At 39.3% G+C, this 23,549-nt stretch overlaps 1 long non-coding RNA gene across 1 annotated transcript; it reads left to right on the top strand.

The window, feature by feature from the left end:
* The first annotated feature begins 432 nt into the window (after nucleotides 1-432).
* Nucleotides 433-6,540, top strand: LOC108424140. Its single transcript, XR_001857607.2, has 5 exons — nucleotides 433-547; nucleotides 889-992; nucleotides 5,332-5,422; nucleotides 5,501-5,597; nucleotides 5,814-6,540. It is a non-coding gene; the product is annotated as an uncharacterized LOC108424140 (long non-coding RNA).
* The last annotated feature ends 17,009 nt before the right edge of the window (nucleotides 6,541-23,549 follow it).

The following is a 23,549-nucleotide window of genomic DNA, read 5'->3' on the forward strand; positions in this document are numbered from 1 at the left end:
AAAGGCTTCTTGATTTTTAACTAAACCCCTCATTAATTTTGATAAAAACAAAAATCATGTCTTATTTTTATTATTACAGCTTAAACAGAGAGGATGTTTAGTTTAAATCAATATTTCCTGTTGCATCTTTGCCTCCGCACACAGACTTATGGGAAATGTAGTCTGTATATAGTCAGTATCTCTTCTGTTCATTTACTCTAGCAGACTGAACCAGCTCTACGTTTCTAATATTCAAGGCTGTCAATTATGTATCAGTGTGTAAGCGCCCAGCCTGTGCCACTGGCTGCCAGCAGAGGGCTGTGAGTCACCACAAGTTCAGTGAACTCCAATTCCCAGAAGCCCTCAGGCTGATTAGGCCCAACCTGGCACACCTGTGGGCTCCTATACTTAAGGCTGGGGCAAACAGCAGCCCTTTGTCACACCTTTGTAGAGGGGTGATCCTCAACTGGGTATTTAGACGAAAAGAAAATAATAAATTGCCCCCAAATCTACTTAAAAGCCAAAAAGAAGGCTGAAACAAGAAACAGCTCCAAGCCAAGCAAAACAAGTGAGTTCTACAAAGAGCAAAAAGATTAAACATAAAGCTGGTCTTCCTCTCATAATCACAGAAGAAGTGTCTTTTGTTTTCTTATTGTTTTATTCCACTTTTTTTGTTTGAGCACACTGTTTTCAGCGTCCTCTTTGTTTGCCCTTTCCCACCGCTTTTTATTCCCATTCGTTGAGGTGTTTTTTTTTTTTTGCCAAGTATCCTTATCCATCAATGATCATACCTCAAACTCTCACAGTTTCTCTGCAGTTGGTTTCCTTTCTTTTCATTTTAAACGAAGAGTCGCAGAAATCCCTCCTTTTCTCCACTTCATGGATGAGTTTCTTCTCATCCCTTCTCAGGTGGGATGGCAGGGTGAGATCAGAGACCTGTATGTGTAAATGTTAATGAAGAAAAGGAAGACGCACACTCAGAAGAGGAACCCTCAGAGCCTTCTACTCTGCAAGTATTACGCTAATACTTTTTACTTCAATTAGTACGGGATAGTAACAAGTGTTCCAGAAATTGACCAATCATGAGTTCTTCTCTATATCTAGGCAGATATAACTCCATATACTGTCCTATTGGATAGTGGGATGATGGAGATGGAAAGCAGTGGCGGCAGTTTTACACTAGAACTCACTACTGAAAGAGTCACTGTGCTAATCTGTCTGTCACAAGCTTAAACATGTTATGGCTTTTAAAAGCTTCAGATGTCGGAGTTGAATCTAGAACTGCCTCTTTCAAAATTTCCAGCCTACCTTAAAAGGTGCAGCTGTGACATTTAAGGTGTGAATTTTCCATTCCACCTTAAATGTTGCAGCATGTTACATTCTGTTGCAAACAAATGTAAGTGCTGCACAATTTAAGGCTGAATTGAAAATTTGAATAAACACCTACATGTGGCTTTGTCAGAAAATGTTCATTTAAATCTCCTTTAGCTTATCGCTGGCAAATTAAGAGTCCTATAGGGACACTAGAAGATGTTGCCTTTTTTCCCCCTTGTGTTTTTACTGAGTTTTGGCATGTATGACCTGAACTGATGGCCCAACTCTGATGGTCACAGCTTGCCACTGGTTAAATTAGAACTTTTTGAGTGCGTCAGGCAAATTGTGACTTTAAATATGATGCAACAGTTGGTTCATCTTTCTCAAAGATTCTCAAAGATGAAATGATTTTTTGTTTTTTTTAAATGTTATAATGATAACAAAGTGTAAAACTGCTCTATTTTGATTGACTAGAATATAATTATCCTAGCAACATGGGATCTGACAGCATATCATAAAGTTATGTAGTTATCATAAAGTTGGGGCAGTCGTGGGCTGGAGGTTAGGGAACTGGCCCTGTGACCGGAAGGTTGCTGGTTCAATCCCCAGGGCTGACAGCACATGACTGAGGTGCCCTTGAGCAAGACACGTAACACCCAATTGCTCCCTGGGCGCCGTGGATAGGGCTGCCCACCGCTCAGGGCAAGTGTGCTCACTGCCCCCTAGTGTGTGTGTCTATTCACTAGTGTGCATGTGGTGTTTCACTTCACGGATGGGAGGTGGAATTTCCCCATTTGTGGGATTAAAAAAGTATCACTTAACTTAAACGTAAGCAGTAATGAAGTTGAAGGATGGCAGTAAGTAAACATGTCACTTGTAATCATTCCACAAGTCTTTGTCCACTTCATGTCATGTCATGTGGATGACAAATTTAATAAACGTTCCCCTGCTTATGGTGTTTTATGAGATCTGGATGATGTTCAAGCAGTAAGAGACACTGCAAAGAGCTGGTAAGCAATAGATGGACAACTTTGGGGGTAATACAGACACAAATGAAGTGAAGTACTGGGGAGGATACTGTGCATTAACAACTCAACATGTCGTACAGACATTAAACACTGAAGGTCAATAGGCAATAGGCAGTGGAAATGGCTCGTTGATGTCCAAGTTCAATAAATAAAGGCAGTTTAAAGTAAGAGTGTGAGGAAATAAGAGCCAGATGATTTGGGGATGGAAACCAGACACCCCACAATTATTTGCCAGATGCCAGCAATATAATGTAATGGATAGACTGCATGGATTTGTGATTATACTGTGCAGCATCCATTCTGAGAGCTGAAAATACTTGGAATGGGAAGACTGGTTCAGGGACACAGTAAGTGGGGGTTCGTGTGTGTGTGTGTGTGTGTGGGAGGGGGTGGGGTGGGGGTGCTTAACTGCAACTACAAATGATTGGAAATAAACTGAATTTAAAGTTAACGTAAGTGTAGTAAAGGCCTATAACACTGTGCAAAACCTTTATTTCTTTAATTTCCAGTTAAAATAACCATTCAGTGCAAGATTTGGGGTACATTTATTATATTAGATGAAAAACAGTGCACTTATATAAAGAAAGAAAAAAATAAAGTGAAATAAGTGAAACACAGAAGCTTCCAAACTTATGTATATATGTGGTGGGACTGCTGGGTGGGGGTAATTTTATTTTATTTTTTTAAATATTACCCATTAAAAATAAAAGGAAATAGACAAAAACAAAAGTGGCAAATCAGTGAAAAAAGCTGCTGTTGTTCTCAGAAAAAAATGGACTGACCAGACCTCAACATCATTGAATGTTTGGGATTACTTGAATTGTGAGAGGCAGAAACGTCTAAGACTGAACTTTGGAGGTGTGGATTTCTTAAAAAAACTGAAATGATGTCCCATGATTTAGGCACTTTTTTTCAGTGCATTGCTTGATTGATTGATTGATTTATTTATTTATTTATTTATTTATTTATTTTTGTTATTACCACCTGCTTGGTGTGCACTTAAGTCTTAAATATTTAGCATGTAGCTTGACTGTGGGTGTGGCATAATTGGTTACAGGTTACTTTGCATTCCGATATGGTGCAGTTGCTAAGCCAGACTGCAGGGCCAGAGCTAGTTCACAGCTTCACTAATGAGGTTCACCATTTATAGATCCCCAGATGGTCACCATCACAGCTGCAGACCAGCTAGGGGAAAGTGTGTGGCTCATCAGCCTGTTTGTTTTATTAATGGTCAGTGAGAGATTGTTGAATGCACGCTGATCATCAAGCAGGTCATCTTCTACCCCTTGACCTGATTTGTCTTGATTGGATATCAGCACTGTGCAAAATTCCATGCGGTAATCCCGTTAGTGCTCCACTGTTAGCTGAGGCGAGTGTTGACAGGCTTCCAATGCGCTTGCTGTTGCTGCAATGATGGTAGTGGAACCTTCAGTTGAATTTTTTTCATGTGGAACTTTTATTGTTTGTTTCAGATGGAAAAAAGTGTTTTTAACCTGGAGATGCAGCAATTCTAAACACATAAATGGTTATTTATTATGTTGAGATAAAATCGGGAGCAATATAATTGCCAAGAGTTTACAAATTTGTAAATGTATAATGTTTGTATCTTACATTTGAAAATGCTCCAAAGAAAACATTTGAAATGTTGAAATTGACGCATTATTTTTTGAAAAATATATGCCCGTTTTGAATTTGATGCCAACATGATCCAAAAACGTTGGGGCGGGTGCAACAAAAGGCTGGTAAAGTCGTGTAATGCTAAAAAAAAAATACCTGCTGGTTGATTTGGCAAAAGCTCAGTAAGTGAGTCTTTCAGAAGTAAAGATGGGGAGGGGTTCACCACTCTGTGAAAGACTGAGTTAAGAGATAATGGCATTTAGAGAATCTGGAAAAACCTCTGTATGCAAGGGAAAACGCCAAAAACAGTATTTGCTGGCCACATCCAGATGACGTCTTTTTCAGGGAAGGCCTTGCTTAATTCGGCAAGACAAGGCCTGCCTCTGCAGTCCAGACCTCACCACTGAAAACATTTAGCACATTATAAAATGAGAAACAAGAGAATCTGTTGAGCAGCTGAAATCCTGTATCAAACAAGAATGGGAAACATTTCACTTTCAAAACTACAGCAGGTGGTCTCCTCAGATCCCAAACGCTTACAGAGGTCATGCCCAAGTCTCAACTTTTTTTGGGACGTGTTGTTGGCATCAAGTTAAAAAAACAAATTTCAACATTTGATTTATTGTCTTTGTGCTCTTTTCATTTAAATATAGGGTTAACATGAATTGTTTTTGTTTACATTCTGCATGACTTTTTTTTGGAAATGTTTGCCAAAAAGAGTTTTTTGACAAATGTCTACAGTGTGACCATTTATAAGTGACCATGATTTCATTGGGTTATTCAAACTCCTCTCTTAATATTCATACATCTGATTTCCATTTAATATGCATGATGTAACTGTAAAATGAGGAAAATGGGTTTGTTACCCTGAGGCAACAGTAGGTTAAAGAAAATTTGATCTAATGGTTTACGCTTAAATGCTGGAAGTTTCTATGACAAATTATTAATATTCATTTGGCACAAATGTAAGCATGCAAGTAGACCATGCAGACAAAAAATAATGTGCATATAAAGTTTTTCGAAATGCTTCCCCAGCAAGTAGTACCTGAATGGTATACCTCAGGTGGCAGACCCTTGCTGACAAACCAGCCTTCCAAATATAGATGATGGATGGACAGACAGTGTTTGGTGTAATGGTGACATAAGTCAAAGACAGAGAGATGTTCTCCACAGGTCGATTGCTCTTGGTTCATCTTCATTCGTGCAGCCTCTCTGTTTTAATGTCTAGTGTGGGAGACATAATGGAAAACTCACAAAAAAGGTAATGAATAATCTATCATATGTAGATTTTGTGACAATCATGCCTGAGCCACCAAAGATTTGTGTTGCATAATTTCAAACAGTGGAGGGGATATGCCCTCACCCCCCTCATCCCCCTCTTATTTTACACCAGAATGACCACATGCGTCAACCTAAGCCATCACCCCGTCCTATCCGCCTTTTCTGCACTGTTTCAACCCAGCAGGAGGCTGCTAAATTGTGAGGTGAGCGTTCCCCTGGCATGCAGGTCAGCACGGATCACAGCCTCAATTTTGTATTTTATCGTCCTTCCCTCTCCACAGGACACACTGGAAAGTGACGAAGTACCGAACAGCCCCACTATTCATTCTCATTCCCTTCCCTGCCGCTCCTTTACACTCGGCTTGCTCCAGTATTGAGGTAATTACAATTCGCCTCTTTTTCCGTAAGCTCAGGCTGCAAAATTCAATCAACGCTCAGGCAAAATTTAATTCCCTCAACTCACATGTGTTGAAGCAAAGCACAGCAGAGCGGGCTATTGATTGAGTTGTTGAGTCCACCTTGTATTATGTCTCCTTGAACACTCTTCTATGGTACTTTCACTTGAACTCTCACTGTCCCCTGCTGTCTCCACAGGAGCCCTTCAGCTATCATAGCAAGGTTTAAAGAAGTCGCTTTTGTTTGGGGAGCCCTCTAATCGGTGCCCTGAAGGTCCTCGACCAGAAAAAGTTAAACCCCAAATCCTCATGAGATCAGGCGGAAGAGATATGATGGATTATCTGCTGTGTGCTTTCACTGCGCTGACCTCCAGTTTCAACAGAACTAATTACAATTCTGTGTTTTACTGTGACAGGAGGACAGATGATAGTCAGTGCATCAGTTGCTGTAGGCCTAATGTTGGCAAGTGCTCATCGGCAGGGCATTGGAATTACAATATCGTCCTCTTGGAATTATAAGGTTCTGTCTGACTTTTTTGTCAAAATTGAGTTATACACATTCTTATTCTGTGACTGCTATAAATAAATAAATAATAAAAAGGCATAAAAAGTCAAAGAAAGCATGCAATTTAATGTTTTGACAATGTAGACATTCAGTTACACTCATTTTATGGTTTTAAACAAATTGAGCATAAACTTTGTGTTCCTTGAAAATTGTTGCTGCTTTTCATGTTTTGCCAGATAGAACCTCATAGTGCCAAGCAGAAAGTGAGTGTTTTTGGATTAGAAGGTTCTAACTGCATTTGACCTGTTTAAAAAAACGTTTTGATATTGTACACTTAGAATACGTTTATGGTATCTGTCGTCTTCATTTATTAAAGAGACGTGTTCTACATATCAGTTCTGCTATTTGGGATGCCATGTTCTCCCCGTGTCTGCGTGGGTTTCCTCCAGGTGCTCCGGTTTCCTCCCACAGTCTAAAGATATGCAATCAGGCCAATTCGACATGCTAAATTGCCCCTAGGTGTGAGTGTGTGAGCAAATGCATCTATCTGTCTGTCTGTCTGCCCTGCGATGGACTGGCAAACTGTCCAGGGTGTATCCTGCATTCCGCCCGATGATGGATGGGATGGGCTCCAGCACCCCCTCGCGACCCTGAGGGAGAAGCAGCTTAGTGGGTGTGTGTGTGTGTGTGTGTGTGTGTGTGTGTGTGTGTGTGTGTGTGTGTATTTGGAATGCAAAATCTTTGAAACTCAATATCTCAAAATTTCTCAGAATGCAGACAGAACCTTTTATTTCCAGTGGTGGACAATAACTAAGTAGTTTTTCCATTTTCAAGTTTTTCCATTTTGGGTGACTTTTTACTTTCACTCCACTACATTTCAAAGTCAAATATCTGACTTTTTACTCCACTACATTGTGAGAAATCTGTCCTTCCTTTTGTTTTTTGTGTGTATAAAAACATAACATGTCAAAACAAAAGTGCAAAGCAAGAACACCAATCAGGGCACAGCGGTCACTTTGTTCTGAGCTCGTTTTGACCTGTTGGTCATACCAACCCAGTGCAGCACACCGTTCAACATCAGTGCAGCATTGTAAAAATTTGGGAGCACATACGTCACCTAAATGATGAACTAACCTAACTTTGTGTAAATAGACCACAATATACAATATGTCCACACATGCAGTCGTGACTGGCATGATTTTTTTTCCAAATTCATACAAACACTTTCATTTTACAGTAAATTAGTTTAGGTTAGTTTAGGAAAGGAAAACTCATTTGTGATCCTTAGTTTAAAGCAAGTTTTTATTCAACTTGTAACTAAGTTACAAAGTAATCTTAAACTGAAACTTTGCTTGTTTGTAAAAAGTGATTTCAGAGCCACTCGGTTCTCCCTGATGGAAACTGTTTACCTTCAGTGTTTTGTGCTTCTGATCATTTTAATAGACGTCAGCGTCACTAATTAATGACGTTCTATTAAAAGACTGGTTTACCAAGAGAGACGCTGGAGGACTTTCACCTGAAATGAGTTCATGAAGCCAGTCTTGTTACAAAAATGATAACAGGACATCAGAGCCAGAATTACTCTTTTAGTACTTTTACTTTGATACTTAAGTACATTTGAAGGCAAATATTTTGTACTTTCTCAAGTTGAGATCCAAAGGGAGGAACTTCTACTTTTACTGGAGTAATATTTCACCTTGGGTAGCCTTACTTTAACTCAAGTATATGATTTGTGTACTTCGTCCACCTCTGTTTAATTCTAAGGGGATGATATCTAATTACAGGTGAAGTGTGTGAAAACGGACAGGAGGAGTGGGGAGAGAGAGCACGCAGGCATTAGGCATTAGGTCGGAAAAATCATAAACAACCAAAGTCTACTTTAATGCAGCTCCACTGACAGATCTTCCAGCTGACCACAGGTAATGGCTATGGGTCCTAAGAATAGCAATGAAAAAAGATCAGTTCTTTCCTTTGTTCTCCTGATGGATGTATGAATGGCAGCTGATGGGTGTGTCTAGAGCAGTGGTTCCAAATTCTGGCCTTGGAGTTTGTCATCCTGCTCTCAAAACTTCTAATCCAACTCATCAGTTCATTAACAAGCCATTCTTTAGTTGACCTTCTCTGTGTTAGAACAGAGAAGCACTATATTATGAAATACCTGCATGAGCCCAACAGGACCCAACTACCCGTCCAATCATGTGCAAATGTTTGGGCACCCCAGTTGCGTGCTTTGTTGATACTAGAAATGAAAGCAAGTCAACACATTCTGTACAAAATTGATGCTTGAATTTAACGTATTGACAAAAAAAAAAACAAACAAACAGAAAATGTAACCTGTACAAAAGTAATGGCACATTTTATACCAGTGGTCACCTACCATGCTCTTGGAGATCTATTTCCTGCAAAGTTTTGTTCCAACCTGCATCTAACAGGCTATAAAATGAGCTTTATACTCTTGTATGTTTCAATTTATTTTCACTTAGCAAACCAACAAAACATGCCATTTAACTGAGGGTATACTTTTGCATATGACTGTGTCAGGTTTGGTCACGTTCCGGCTTCAGTTCCCAAACATTTGTCAGCTTGGCTTGGGTTCCAGGTTCAGGTTTCTTGAAGCCTGTCTACCACTTAAAGTAAAGGAGTATTTTGTAAAGGATTTTGCGTATTGTAAAGGTTTTTCTGCCTATTTTATTCTTCCTCCCATCTTTTATTGCCTTTTAGATGTGTGCCCTAACAGCTATTGAGTTTCAAATGTAGCATCACATCACAAAACTCATGTAGCATCACAAAACTCTTAGGATGCCTACATTGGAAATGTGAAGTGCGTGCATCAGCTCAAACATGGACCTATCAGAAATAGATTGAAACTTTAACTAAAAATGGTAAGCATCTTTATTATGCTACTGTGTTGGGCAGCTCTGCTAACTTGTGTCTACTTAGCTAACTGGTTAGCTCATCAGTCAGTGATACAAAACAAACGGGATTCTCTTACCTCCAACCTTCCAGCATTGGAAGTGGAATTTCTCTCAGAATGGTTTCCTCTATGTCAACATCCTTATAAAATTTACTTGAAGAGTGATAGAGATCCCTCTTTCTCTACTTTGTAGATGAATTTCTCCTTATCCATTCTGAAGAGGAATGGGAGAGCGCTCTAACACTTGTAGCTGAAGGTTTTGCCTGTGTTGTTCGCTCCCATTGCTTGCTATTAGGATGTTAGGCAAGACACTGCAAATGAAAAGGGTATTTAATTTTCAAACAGTAGGTACCCTGAACTAATTGTGCCATGTTATAGTATGTACTGATTATATACTGATGTTCTTACAGTGCAAATTAGATTTTATCTAGTTAAATATGCATATAGTTGCATATTTTGAAATCCCATTAAACAAGATAATTTCAGCATAAATCCTGCTATTATAATATGTAAAGACATCCTTCTGTGATATTCTTCAAAATATAGTTAGACATTTATGTTGGAATTCTAGAAACTAAGATATTTGGTTCTGAATCTACACAAAATGTGATTTTTGAGAAAATCGGTTTTAAGAATTGTTCTCAGAACCACACTACCCAGTGAGAAAGCGGGAATCATGTGAAGGAATGATGCTGTCATTACCTAGGATAGGGATCCGCAGCATAAAAGTTAAGAGCAGCTGTTTTGTTCTTTCAACAAAATCTCCATTTTAGCATCTTGGCCATAAATGTTTTAGTATGTGCTAATGTACTAGAATAGGCTAAAACATAGAATATGAGTGAAAACACAGACTTACTTTGCTCTGCTTTAAGCTTCAGCTCAGCTATTATTGCATCTCTAACAGAAAACTGGCCGCATTTACAATTTCTTGTGAAAATGATGTGTTTTGACTTTTTACGAGGCTGAATTGCTGTAAGGTGGAACTGAACAGATCAAATGGGAATCTGGTGAACAAGAAGCTGACTTCAGCTTCAAGGTTTTTTTGCATTTGCCAGTTTCTCGTTGCAGATTAAATGTGTCTTAAACGGAAACCAGCTGGAGTGATTTATAAATGCAAACAATTCCATTTGTCTCCAAATTATCGATATTCATCTTCAGTCCATCTCTTCGCCTTTTCGTTAGTTCCTTGCTAGGTACAATTGTTGTCTGTGTTGCCATGTGACTCACAGTCTGCATGCTGAAAGGGGTAAATGTTGATGAGTTAGCAGTTATAGGTTACATTCACTCCAGAGTTTAAGACCATATATTGTTAAACTGTGTTAGAACAGCCAGGAGAGCTTTATTTTACTGCAAAGGAGGGTTATTTTACCTAAAAGTTCTGTTGTGGAGTCGCAACAGGGAAGTAGAAGAGCTGCACGTGGCTCCAGAGCCACATGTTGCTGACCCCTGACTTAGGAAGTATACATTTTTGGGAGATGTGATGCAACATGGTGTCAACAGAGCTAAGCCTTCATTAAAACTGGTCAATTTTAGAACATACAATCAGACATGAGTGGATGCATGCTGACAAAGTAAAAATCACTCAAACACCCTGCATTTCTCTTGAATTCTGACATCTCATTAGTTATATTTTTGTTAATACAGTTTATGAGAAGATATTTATCCAAAATCTGAAACATAATTAACAGGACCAAATTTTTCATTTGTCCTGTAATGCCTTAAATGCTTTAAAGGGTTAAATTGCTTGCCTTAAGCTTGCCTGACTAGAGTCACTCATGTTGTTGGCATTGACATTCACTGGGGTCAACAAGGCTGAGATAAAAACATAATGTAGTTTATCCAGGTTAAAAACATCTGGTATCTTGTTTGAAGACATTTTTATGAATAGATGATAATAGGCTATTCATTTTATTTATTAATTTTTATTGACGATCTAATGATGTCTGTTAGGATTGAGAACCAGAGGTCTTGTGTTTCCTCTAGGTTGGATTTCACTGCTTTCACAAATCTGTTCCTTTCAGTAAATGACAAACAATGCAGTGAAATCATGTTTAACATTTAGCAGTGGCTTAAGGCAGGTCCTGCCACAGACTGCCCTGTTACTGGCTATTTACCTTTGAAAATCCCTTGGGACCAAAACTAGGACTACTGTGTGTTCAAGAAAGCAGCCACAAAGACTATAAACAGTGCTACATCAACTGATTTAGTGTGTAATTGCTGAGCTTTGGCGTCCCCTGGGCCCCTTAGGAGAGAATGTTTGTAAATGCATTACGAGTGGTGGAAATGCTTTAGCTTTGAATCCAGGGCATAATGCCACATTATCCTTCTTCCCCTCCATCCCTGGGAAGGTGCCGTATCTGTCTGTTGCAAGGGCCGGGGTCCTAGCGGGCTTATTAAGTCAATAGAATGAATGAGAATTTAAAGGCCAGGGGAAGAATGTAAACAGAGGTTCTGGTATAAAAATAGCTCTGCTTTGTGAGCTGTTTCTTGTTATATAGAGCTTTATACATTCCGTTGTCTGAGGGTGTTTAACCAATTATAATCTAGCTGTAACATCCCAATCTGTGTCATATTACAGTGGTCAGTATTGGCCACCATGAGTCATACCAGCTAGCATCAATTATTCATTTCACTTCAATGACTGCTAAATACAGAAATGATGTCCAGTTGGACTGTAAACATTAGACAAGGTTCAGATTTCATGGCACATCTTTGTCCTTTTTAGTGCTATAAACTCAAACCTTCCACAACAGTTACATGCATAGATAGACCTTGAGGGGCCTTGTGGGAGTGCGGTGGGGCAGAGGGGAGGATTGATTGGATTGGGGAGGGTATAGGTTCCCTCTTGGTTGTTGTGCATGTTAATTGCCTTTTATGTGGCTTATTTTAGATTGGAATGAACTCTATCCATAAGGCCAAACCTGTACATCTCGTCACAATGAAGTATTGGTATTTATTTATTTGTTTATAAAAAATAATGATACCAAGCACTTCTCAAAGCTTTGTCTAAAATGCATTTTATATTAGCAATATGCAAAATATTTACTGTACTAAATCATACCATGACCATTATATGTCATCAAAATTAAGGAAACATGCTAAGTTAAAACACTGGCTTCTTCAACAACAGTGCTACAGCCAATATGTTCTCCTTTGAAATTTCAGGTCTTAAGCAGAACGTTTGTGTTTTGGTCTGCGATCCTGCCCACTGCCCTTTTTCCACTACCATTTGACCCCCCAGGTTGCGAGATATGAAACAAATCAGCAGGCCAACACAGCGTGCTGCAGTCATAGAAGCAAGCAAACAGAATGAATCCTGACCTAAAAAGCTTTGCCATCCCTCTTAAAAGCTCCGCGACCAGAGAGGTAGTAAAACGCAAGTAAATACTGGTGATGCATTTGAAACATGGAAACAGCTTAGAGACCAGAAGGACTTTAAGACAAATGTTGAGTTGGCTAATTTTCTCTTGAACACATAAGCATTGAGCTTCAGCTAAAGTTAGCTAACCTTAACCAATTTATCACGGCTACTAGAAGGGGTGGACATTTGAAATAGCATTCAAGAAAACTCATTCATACTCAGAAGGCTGTAGTTTCCTATTTCCCAGCTTTTTGCATAAATTTTCCTGTTCCACCTTAAATGTTGCAACAGTGACACTCTGGAACTGCAGTTTCAAAGCTGTGGGCTTTTGTTTTGGGGATAAAGTAGTATAGTAGCTTAGCTTTAGCTCCCATACATAGCCAGCCATGCAACAAGCTAACACATATATCATTGCTGTCTGTCACGATTGGCCCCTCCCAGTTCTGTCCATGTATGTTTGTTTTGGTCCAGCCCCCTTGTTTGACTCCACCCCTGATTGTTTTCACCTGTCCCTCGTTATCCTTGTTTTATAAGACCTGTGTTTGCCCCTTGTCTTTGTTTGTATTTGATTGTGCTGTTGGTTGTTCTGGTTACTGTGTGTTGTTTGAACCTGCTTATTGTTTATTGTTTGTCCTTCATGTCCCCCGTTCAATCCGTGTTTGCTCTATGACCCTGGACCATTACGACTATGACCCTGGATTTGCCCATAATAAATCTCGCTTATCTCAGCATGTGTGTCCGCCTCCTTGCTCCCAACCGTTACACTGTCCAATGAAAACCATGTATCTCCATTTTAGTTGATTTTTAGTTTTCTACAATTCAAAACACCAGTTTTACATTGTGTAAAAATGTAATGATGAATGGACCAACAGAAATGCTCTAAAATGACAATCTCTTTACATTGACTTACACTGAAAAGTACGTGTTTTTGTCTTCTCCTGCAGCTCATATTTTGGAGATACTTATTTTTCATTGGACAGCAATGATATAAGAAAAAATCCATGTGGGCTGAATGTGTGACCTTTCCAACGAGACCAAGATCATGACTGTAGTCCAAAGTATGTGGGAACAGTGCTCCTTTTCCTTTGGGGACACTGTTTCAGGCAAAAATGGGGCAACAATTAAAAGGGCAGAGCCAAACATAGATGAGTTCCACTTCTAAGCTCTCATTTACACACTGAAAAAGCTAAAGGTTTTACTCAATAATTCTATCTTGGTTTGGTTCATTTTGCAGCGGACATTAAAGTTTTATTTTGTTTTTGTGTTTCTGCAAACTTTTGTTCTATTTTTATTACAGCAAATTAGCATATTTTGTCCCTGTTAGTTGCCATTTTAGTAATTGTTTTAGTTAACTGTAATAGCTCTGATCTCAAGGTTGTTATCTTGCACAGTTAAGCATTCAGCCAACTGTCACTGTGGAAACAGCTGTAGTCTTCTCAGTTAAGACAATTCTAAAGACAACAAAACCTGCAACCTCCCTGCAAAACCACACGGAGCAGACAGATCCATTCAACCTGTACATGAAGCTAACAGAAACCCATTAGACTTTCACCTGCCAGTGTTGTCACACACCACTGCTTTTTAAAAGCTGGAAATGTAAGCTGTTATAAACACATATTTAATGGTTGACCTCTGTCAGAACCAACACTGTAATATATGACAAGTGCAAACTGCATGGCATTTACAGATTAAGCTGTCTTGCTGTGTTTATGCAGTCACACTGCCTCTATTTGTCTCCACACCATGTGGTATCCGTGTCTGGAACAACCTCAGTGCTTTGAGTTGCTACGCCAAGATTTCAGTTTTTCCTCATTTGAAGTCTGCTACTATTTTGACTGACAATGCAGAGATATTAAACGTCTCACCAGGCTGGAGAAGAATGAGAATCACTTGTCTCATGTGTCTACTGTGAGGACCAAATCACTCAAAAGGTTGTGATCAAGAAGGACCCAGAAAGATGCCAACCAGGGTTTTTTGGGATGATTCTGTAGAAGAACCCATTTTAGTCCCCCACCCCAAAAGCTTTCAATGGATGGCAATTTAAATATCCATTTTAATAAATGAGGTGTGAAAGATAAACATAATGCTTCTACACTACAAAATGGTGTGTTCTAGAACCATACTCCAAGCCAAGAACCATTGAGGATCTAATTATTTTTAAGAGTGCAATCATTTGTCTAATTATTTTCCAGCATGAGGTCCTGAATTGATCCTCTTTTCCAGCAACTTAGTAATCTCTGAGACCGTTTCATAACATTTACTATGAAAGAGGTTGTAATAAGCTGCTCCTTCAAAATAACCTTTGATAACTTCATATATGTTGATTTATGCAAATTCCTATAAATTCATAATCATGAGATCCAACTAGAAGACTCTTTCTCTTATACCGACTATTTACAAGATAACTTTGACAGATCTGTGTAGGACAAATGATAAGTAATACGCTCTAGTTATATATTTGCATGTTTCTTGTCCAGTTGTCTGACTTGATATTTGAGCTCCACTTTAAATTTGCAATTATGGAGGTTAATTTTATTGCAGTTCCATTGTCAATGTTGTCACATCTTTCTAGTTCATTTTCAATTCTTCTACAGTTCTGTTCATAATTCTGGACACATCTTAAATCTTTATTTTATAGATTTAACTCTAATTTCAACTTCAGATCATCCACAAATTCTAAAGGTTCACATACACACAGACATGTAATATTTGGTTCTCATTATCTATCTATCTGTGTGTATGTGTGTGTGTGTGTGTGTGTGTGTGTGTATATATATATATATATATATATATATATATATATAATTAGTGAATTTATCACAATATAAAATAAAGTCATGCTCATATTTAAAATAAGCATAAAAACAATAAAACAATAAAAAGTAACAAGAATTTCTTGGGTCCATATTTTTCCTTAACACCTTCACAGCCGCCACAGAGACTTGTTAATATCATCAGGTACATCCTGAGCACAATTTACTGAAGCACTGATTGGTCAAACCAGGAGCTGCTTTTTAACTATATATACTGGACTTCCTCAAGGAGAGGCTTGGAAATGGTTAAACAAACACACTAATATCCATTAAAAAAAATAAATAAATAAATAAAAATAAATAAATATATTTTTTTATTTATATATTTATTAATATATATATATATAATATATATTTATATATATTATATATATATTATTTATATATTTTTTAAAGCTCAGCTAGTTTGCACTGTAGTCCCTGAAGTTACTGAATAATAATCTTACAGTCTCAGAAAAAACGTTTATTTATATATTTATATATTTATATTTATATATTTATATATTTATTAATATATATATAATATATATTTATATATATTATATATATATTATTTATATATTTTTTAAAGCTCAGCTAGTTTGCACTGTAGTCCCTGAAGTTACTGAATAATAATCTTACAGTCTCAGAAAAAACGTACAGAACTGTCATTGGGGCAGTTATACCTCTTATACCTCAAGGGTACATCTCAGGACCTTCAGTCAGGATACTCATTTAAATAAAAAACTACAGAGGAAAAACAGTTGAATGTAACATCATTTTTTAATTTAATATTTCCACGTTTTGCCATTATTCCTGCTTCTGTTCTTCTCAAGAGACTCACTCTGCAGTGATATTTTTCCACACCTCCAAAGTTCAGTCTCAGAAGTTTTGAATTTTCTGCTTCCCACGATCCAAGTAATTCCCAAACACATTCAGTGACGTTAAGGTCTGGACTCTGGGATGGTCAGTCCATTATTGTAAGGACACCAGCAGCTTCTTTGCTTGATTGATCTGTTTCCTTTTCCCAGTAAAGGCTTCTTGGCAGCTACACATCCTTTCAGACCCATAGTATTAATTTGTGAAATAGTGGATCGTGATTTTTCTCCTCACTCTCGAAGCTTTAAACACGGTTTATCTGATGGGGACAGTTTGGGGTGACTTCCCTCTTCCTTATGCCAGTGGATTATCTTACATCAAATCTCTTCTCATATATCTCCTGTAACATGAATACTTAATGGATGTTTTGACTGAAAATGAACTAAATGGTTGTCCTCAGATATTTGTACTGTTCATTTTAAATGAAAGCTTTGATTCTTGCTTTGAAGCTGTCATGTGAAAGCTCATACCAATGAAACATGAAGTGTGTTTTCTTCTTATTCAGCTTAAGCGTGAACCAATTTGAAAAGGGACCATATTCATCATTCTGACCTTTTTTCACATCTGTTCTGTAGTACGTTCAGTATAAAGAAAGCTTTGCCAAATGAACAGGATGCTAACCTGCCTTATTAGCATGTTGTTTACACTGCTCCCTTCATAATGAGGTGAGGAGAAGTGGCCCATCACTAGGCTGGGACACAGTAGAGTCAGAGAGCACAGTGTTTCCCTCATTAATCCAGAGCAAAGACTGGGAGCCCATGCAGAGATAGTTAAGTATTACCCCTAAATGATAGTAATTGGATCCATTTAGCAATGCAGCTATTTAAGCTCAGTCTGCTGCCTCCTAAATCATGCACATCTGCCAGCAAAGACACGGACGTTCCTATGCTAATGTGGCACTGTCTCAATAGCATTCTGTGACTCATTGATGCAATTTACTGAAATTAAGCCATCAGGCGCTTGCTTTCTTTTGTGCTGCATTCACAGAATTTTTCGGGGAAAAATGTAACCTATCATCTGTGGATGAGCGTTAGAGAGAGAGAGAGAGAGAGAGAGAGAGCATGAAATGTAACTTGAAGGATGTTGGGTGACAAAGTGGAACATTTCTGTCTATATATATAAATGTAGAAGCTTGAATTTATAATATAATTTATAATATATTTATATAATATAATTTATTATATATTTTAAGGACAGTTTGCTGAAGGACAATGACTGTAAATTTACAGCCGTCCATCCAATTAATAAAAGGTGAAGGCATACTTTAAAAGAGTGAAAGAGTACTTTATCAGAATCTTATTCAGCTCAAAGTAGAAGTGTAAATTCACAAAAATGCTTGACTCACACACATGTTCTAAGCTGCTTCTCCCTCAGGGTCGCAGGGGTGCTGGAGCCTATCCCAGTGGTCATTGTATCCAGCGGAAGGCAGGATACACCCCAGATAGGTCGCCAGTCCATCGCAGGGCAGGCAGACAGACACACACAATCACTCACACACTTACACCCAGGGGCAATGTAACATGTCCAATTGGCCTGACTGCATGTCTTTGGACTGTGGGAGGAAACTGGAGAACCCAGAGGAAACCCACACAGACACGGGGAGAACATGCAAACTCCATATGCTTGACTGAAAATCATATATAGTCATACGCTTCTATCAAATTGCATGTGTCATTACAGGTTTTCTTGATAATTCTCTAGAAATAAAGTTAACACATACTCTACAGATAACATCATAAATATGGCTCTTTTCTGCAAATTTTATTTTGTGATTTCCATTTATTTGCAGATTTTAACATAATGGAAAAATTAAAACATACAACCCCATTTAAATATTCTTCGAGTTACTAGACCATGTATGTTTAAATTTTCAGGTAAAGTGATTTGATGATATATGAAAAAGCTGCAGGAAAGCTTGAGTTTCACGTTATGTTTACTTCACATCTGTGAGTTTAGTGGTTGGTTGCAAAGGAGAAACATGATTACTATCTGATTTCATGTAGATCTGGAGTTTCCCCCTGTAAACATCTTGAACGGATTACTGACAAAATCTGATTTTCTGCAGTTACTGGATTATTAAATGCATGTGAACACACTCGATGTAAATTTTGGTTGGGAGTGCCAATACAACTGAAAATTGGAAGTGGTACTGTGGTACTTCTTTGGCACTGTGATATAGACCTTGCACAAAGACAAAATAGCATACACTAATATGAACTTGGATGGATGTTGTAATAAAAATAAATTGAAACACAATTCAACCTGGGCTCAGATTCAAAGAGCATCATAGCGCAACGATTTTGAATGGTAGAGTGAGCATTACACTGAACACTCTCTCTACCAGTTAAGATAATCTTAACACCAGGATGCTTTTGGGAAACAGGGCCCTGATTACCAAGGGAAGAAAAATCTCCTAGCCTTTGAGATGTGTAATGAGCACTTTGAAGATCTAAATGTAAGCAGTAAAATCTATAAATATTCACTTGGAAATGTGACTGAGTAAAACTACAAGGGTTAAATACAAAAAAAAATCTAATTTTTCAAAATGATACTTGCATACAGTACTGAAATACAATTAATCAAGTATTTTCCACCCCTGATATACCAGTAAAATAACACATTTGGTTGATTTTGTGGGTTTATTTGGTTTTGAATTTCACCATCTCACTACACAATTGTATTAAAACATATCTCTCTGTCAGATCGAAAACCTTGTATCTCCAAAATGATAACTTTACAGGTAAAGCACAAACACATTTTACTTTTAATATAAGTGAATAGAACCAGAACCAAGTCATTTTTGGTCATTTCTTTTGTTCCATTCATCATGAAATTTATACACAACATAAAGGGCAACAGTCATTTTAAAATGACTTTGACAATTATGTCAAACACTGAAAAATGACAAATTGAGAAGAGGTTTGTTCGGACAACAGCAATATGGAAGAAGTAGTGTTTTGGGTTAACTGTACAAGCCACTGTAATTTGCCAATAAAGGGCCTCATTTATCAATATTTTTCCAAGTTCTTACATTTGTTCTTGAGAGAGGCACTAAGAACATTAGAAACATGATATGTTATAGGGGCTCTCGAGTGGTCATCTCTTTATGTCTATGCACTTGGTCTATCATCAGGAGATCATGAGTTTGATCTCTTGTGATGCTACAGACATCCATGACTGAGAGTCCAAGAAAGCACAATTAGCCTCGTTCCCTCTTGGGTAGGAAACCCAAATAAGGAAACATTGATGCACATCAGAATCTTCATAAAAACTGCATAAGTGAAGAAAATTTCTTCCTATGAATGGTTGTGGAACAAGGCCCAATGTGCCTCAGTAGGATGTGCAAAATTAATCAGGTACTGTTCAGATGCTCCCTTCCTGGATTGGGGCCTTGTCGTGGCGGAAGGGCTTGTATGGTCTAGGGATGTTCAGAGCTGAGTCATTGGGAGCAATATGCTCCTGGTAGGGTCTCCCAGGGTGAACAGGTCTGGAGTGAAAACCCAGACTAACGTGATCCAAAACCCCACCATGAAAAATGTACACAGAAAATCATGTACCCTGCCCTGGAGAGGGTCACCGGGACCTACCCCTGGAGCCAGGCCTGGGGGTAGCATTCCTCGGTGAGTGCCTGGTGGCCAGGCAGCCCACGTAACCTGTAACACGTTACCGCCCAAAGAGGCAATGTGGGGAGACCATGTGGGCCCACCAACTGCAAAGTCCAGCATGGGAGAGCAGTGCAGTTCCATATAGGCAGTGGGAGATTGCAGCGGGACCCTTGGTGGCCTAGGCCCCTGCAACAGAAACCGGCTCTTGGTGCATGGAATGAAACCTCAAAAAGGAGCCAGAGCTTGTGCGGGAGGATGAGAAGTACCAACTAGATATAGTTTTTCTCAGCTCCACCCACAGTGTTGGCGCTGGAACCAAACTCCTGGATAGGGGTTGGTCCCTCTCCTACTCAGGGGTTGCACAAGATGAGAGGAGCCTGGCGGGTATGGAGAGGTGGCTATGCAGTTGAAGTTTGTCCTGGTGGACGAGAGGGTTGTCTCAATGAGAATTAAAATCATAGAGAGGAAAACTCTGGCTGTCGTCTGTACTTATGCACCAAATAACAGGTCAGAGTATTCAACATTCTTGGAGTGAGTGGGTGGGGTTCTGTACAGTCTTACTGGGAGACTTCAATGCTCATGTTGGCAATGACTGGGAGACCTGGAGAGATGTGATTGGGAAGAATGGCCTGCCTGATCTAAACTCGATTGGTGAATTGTTATTGGACTTCTGTGCCAGGCATGGATTGTCCATAACGAAGACCAAGTTCGAACACAAGGATGTTCATAAGTGTACATGGTACCAGAGCTCCTTGGGTCAGAGGTCAATGATCAACTTTGTTGTCGTTGCATCTGACTTGGGATCATATGTTCTGGACACTTGGGTGAAGAGAGGTGCTGAGCTGTCAACTGATCATTTGAAGAACTCCTGGCTCCTGGTGTGTCAAGCTCCATTTCCCTGGTGGAGGTCACTGAGGTAGTTGGCAAGTTCTTCAGTGGCAAGGCACCGGGGGTGGATGAGCTCTCCCAGAGTGAGAGCTGTGTTCCTATATTCGGCATTAAGTTGGACCCTTTCAGTGTTAGCATTGGACTCTGGTAGGTATGTACCCTGTCTCCACTCCTGTTCATGATCTTCATGGACAGGGTGTCAAGGCATAGCCGAAGTCAGGAAGGCATTATGTGTGGATGCCAGAGGGTGGTGTCTCTATTTGCAGATGATGTTAAGGTAAGGGGAAAAGACTTGCCCCAGGTGGAGGAGTTTTAGTATCTCAAGGTCTTATTCACGAGTAACCAGAAGAGGGATAGGCTGGGACAGGTGGCAGCAGTAATGCGGTCACTGTACTGGACTGTAGTGGTGAAGAGGGAGCTGAGCCATAAGGCGAGAATGAGGTTGTGAATACAAGCGGGCTACACTCTATTCGATAGGGTGAAGAGCTCGGCCAGTAGAGCCTCTACTCCTCCGCATTGAGAGGAGCAGTCTAAGGTGGTTTGGTCATCTGATCCAGATGCCCCTGGACGCCTCCTGGTGGGGGTGTACCAGGCACGACCTACTGGGATAAGACCCCGGGGTCATCTAGGACCTGCTGGAGGGATTACATCTCCAACAAGTTGGCCTGGGAGCGGCTTGGGGTCCCTGGGAATGAGCTGGAGGATGTTGTAGGGGACAGGATTGTCTGGGATTCTCTGCTCTCCCAACTGCTACCGCGACCCTATCTGGACTAATCGGTTAATGGTGATGATGATGTTCAGATGCTGACCACAGCCAATCCTTTACCTGCATAATGACGATTTAAGTTAAAATGGTAAAGCTGAAAGCAAAACATTGTGGGTAAATTAAAAATACCTATAAAATACATCCTGGCCTAATATTTTACCTGATGAATTTCAACACAACATTTATTTTTATTATGTGGGAATGTATGCTGTAAAGTTCAGTGTTCCAGCTGACGTCAGGCTTTTTGCGACTGAACCAAAGTATTGGAATGTTTGACACCAGGAACTGTGCATTTTTCCTTTGGACATTGATCCATTAGTAGAAGTAGACAAAGACCTAATGGTAGTCAAAGTTGTTCTCAGTTTTGTTAAAATGTGTAGCTAAAGTCAATGAAAATGTAGGGAATCCTTTACTCTTCCAAGTGAAAATAAAGTCACCAATCACTGTTATAGGACCAATATACTAGTGTACCATCCTGTCTTGCCTGTTCTTGTCTGTGCTGTGCGCCCATTCCCTGAACTGGCAGGCAGACTGGGAGTGAGATAGAAACCCCGCAAATATGGCAGGGAGAGAAGTAGAACCGCGGAGGAGTGGGAGCAAAATGAGTGGAGAGTGAGCAGAAGGGGGGAGAGTGACAAGCAGCAGTAGAAGCCGAAAAAGACTGAGGAGCTGAAAAACTTGGCCGTTAGAAAAGGACTGACAAGTCTTGCTTAGAAGCCACTGAAAAGTAGCAAACTTTGATTTAGTTTTTAGTTCTTTTGTACTTGTTTGGAGTAATGAATAAATTAATTTAAAATGGCTGCTGCCTTCAGTGTCCCTCCTGAGCCAGTGGTAGCGGGAGACGTGCTACATTGTCTTTGGCTGTTTTCCTTTCTTGTTGACCTTCATGTATTTGCCATGTGCCTTTGTTTGTTTGGGTTTCCTGCCCCTCCTTAGCTCCGCTTTCTTGTCACACCCTTCACCTGTGTCTTGTGGGCAGTAATTACTGGTTGTTTCTTGTTGGTGTTTCCCAGTGTTCCATTGTTTTTGTCTTGTGTTTGCTTGGCGTTGTTTGTTGTTTGTTCAGCTGTTGCTTTGTTGTCTTGGTTATTTTTGTATTTATTAGCCCTTTCAGCTATTTATCTTGTTCTTTCTTTGTTTTATACTTTTCCAGTCTCCTAGTTTAGTTAAATGTTACTCTTTATAATTTCTCTTTTTCCCTGTTCTCTAATATTTCCCATGTTTGCATGGGCAAGTGTGAGTTAGCTCTCCTGAGCTAACATGCACATGCATCCTGCATCATGTTTTGTTTTTGTTACATTGCAACTAACTAGAATGCTAAGCAACAATATGTTAATTGTTATTTTTAAAACGATTACTTTGGAAACTACTAAGCTTACACTAACACTACTTACTTTTACGCTAGCATCCATATAAGTTTTTTAAACTTAATTTTACTCTCGATGAAGAAAACTGTAAGCTTTATTTGACTCACATGGAGTTCAAAGCCCCCTCAGCAAGCTTTCAGTATGTCAATTTGCACATATTCAAGACCTGTATTATTAAAAAGTCAAATCACGAGGTTACTGATTACCCAGCTTTAGTTAACCTGAGAACCACTGTGTTCACCCAACTCAAACTTCTTAGTTCATTCAAAAGTTCTCCAACCTCACATTTCTTAGTTCTGCATCTCAATTAGGTAAAAACATATCAATTGTTTTTACTCAGTTTTACCATGTCCTCTTGGATGCACATGTATGATTAAATATGACATTGCTATGGTTCAAACTCACAACCTCCTGTTGGGGTGATGGCTTGGTCATTTGCACCACTTGGGAGCTGCTAAAATTACTCAGATTTCTGTGTCCATAAATGCATGGTACATTAGAACATTGAAGAGTAACATGATAATATGTGGTGTCTAATAATTCATCATGATATCACAAGGTTGTGAGTTTATAGCCCAGCAGTAATGTTTCTGTCTATATCTGGAAGCCCACGGAGAGAAAATGCCTAGTGGGACTGTGAGATGGAAAGAGTCCCAGCTAGAGGGGAAAGTGAATGTGTAGTTGTCAAGAAGCTGTTACAGACAAACTTTCAAGCCTTGAACATTGGAGGTGGAAAGAGGGTGATTCAAAAAGAGTCATCTGATTTAAAGCACCATATTTTTACAACCGTGAGGCGCCTAGGAACCAATCACATACCAATTGAAAGAGGGGGTCATAGAGTTTCTGACTGTTGCTGGA

This window comes from Pygocentrus nattereri, chromosome 8 (assembly GCF_015220715.1).
Source record: "Pygocentrus nattereri isolate fPygNat1 chromosome 8, fPygNat1.pri, whole genome shotgun sequence".
NCBI classification, from domain to species: Eukaryota; Metazoa; Chordata; class Actinopteri; order Characiformes; family Serrasalmidae; genus Pygocentrus; species Pygocentrus nattereri.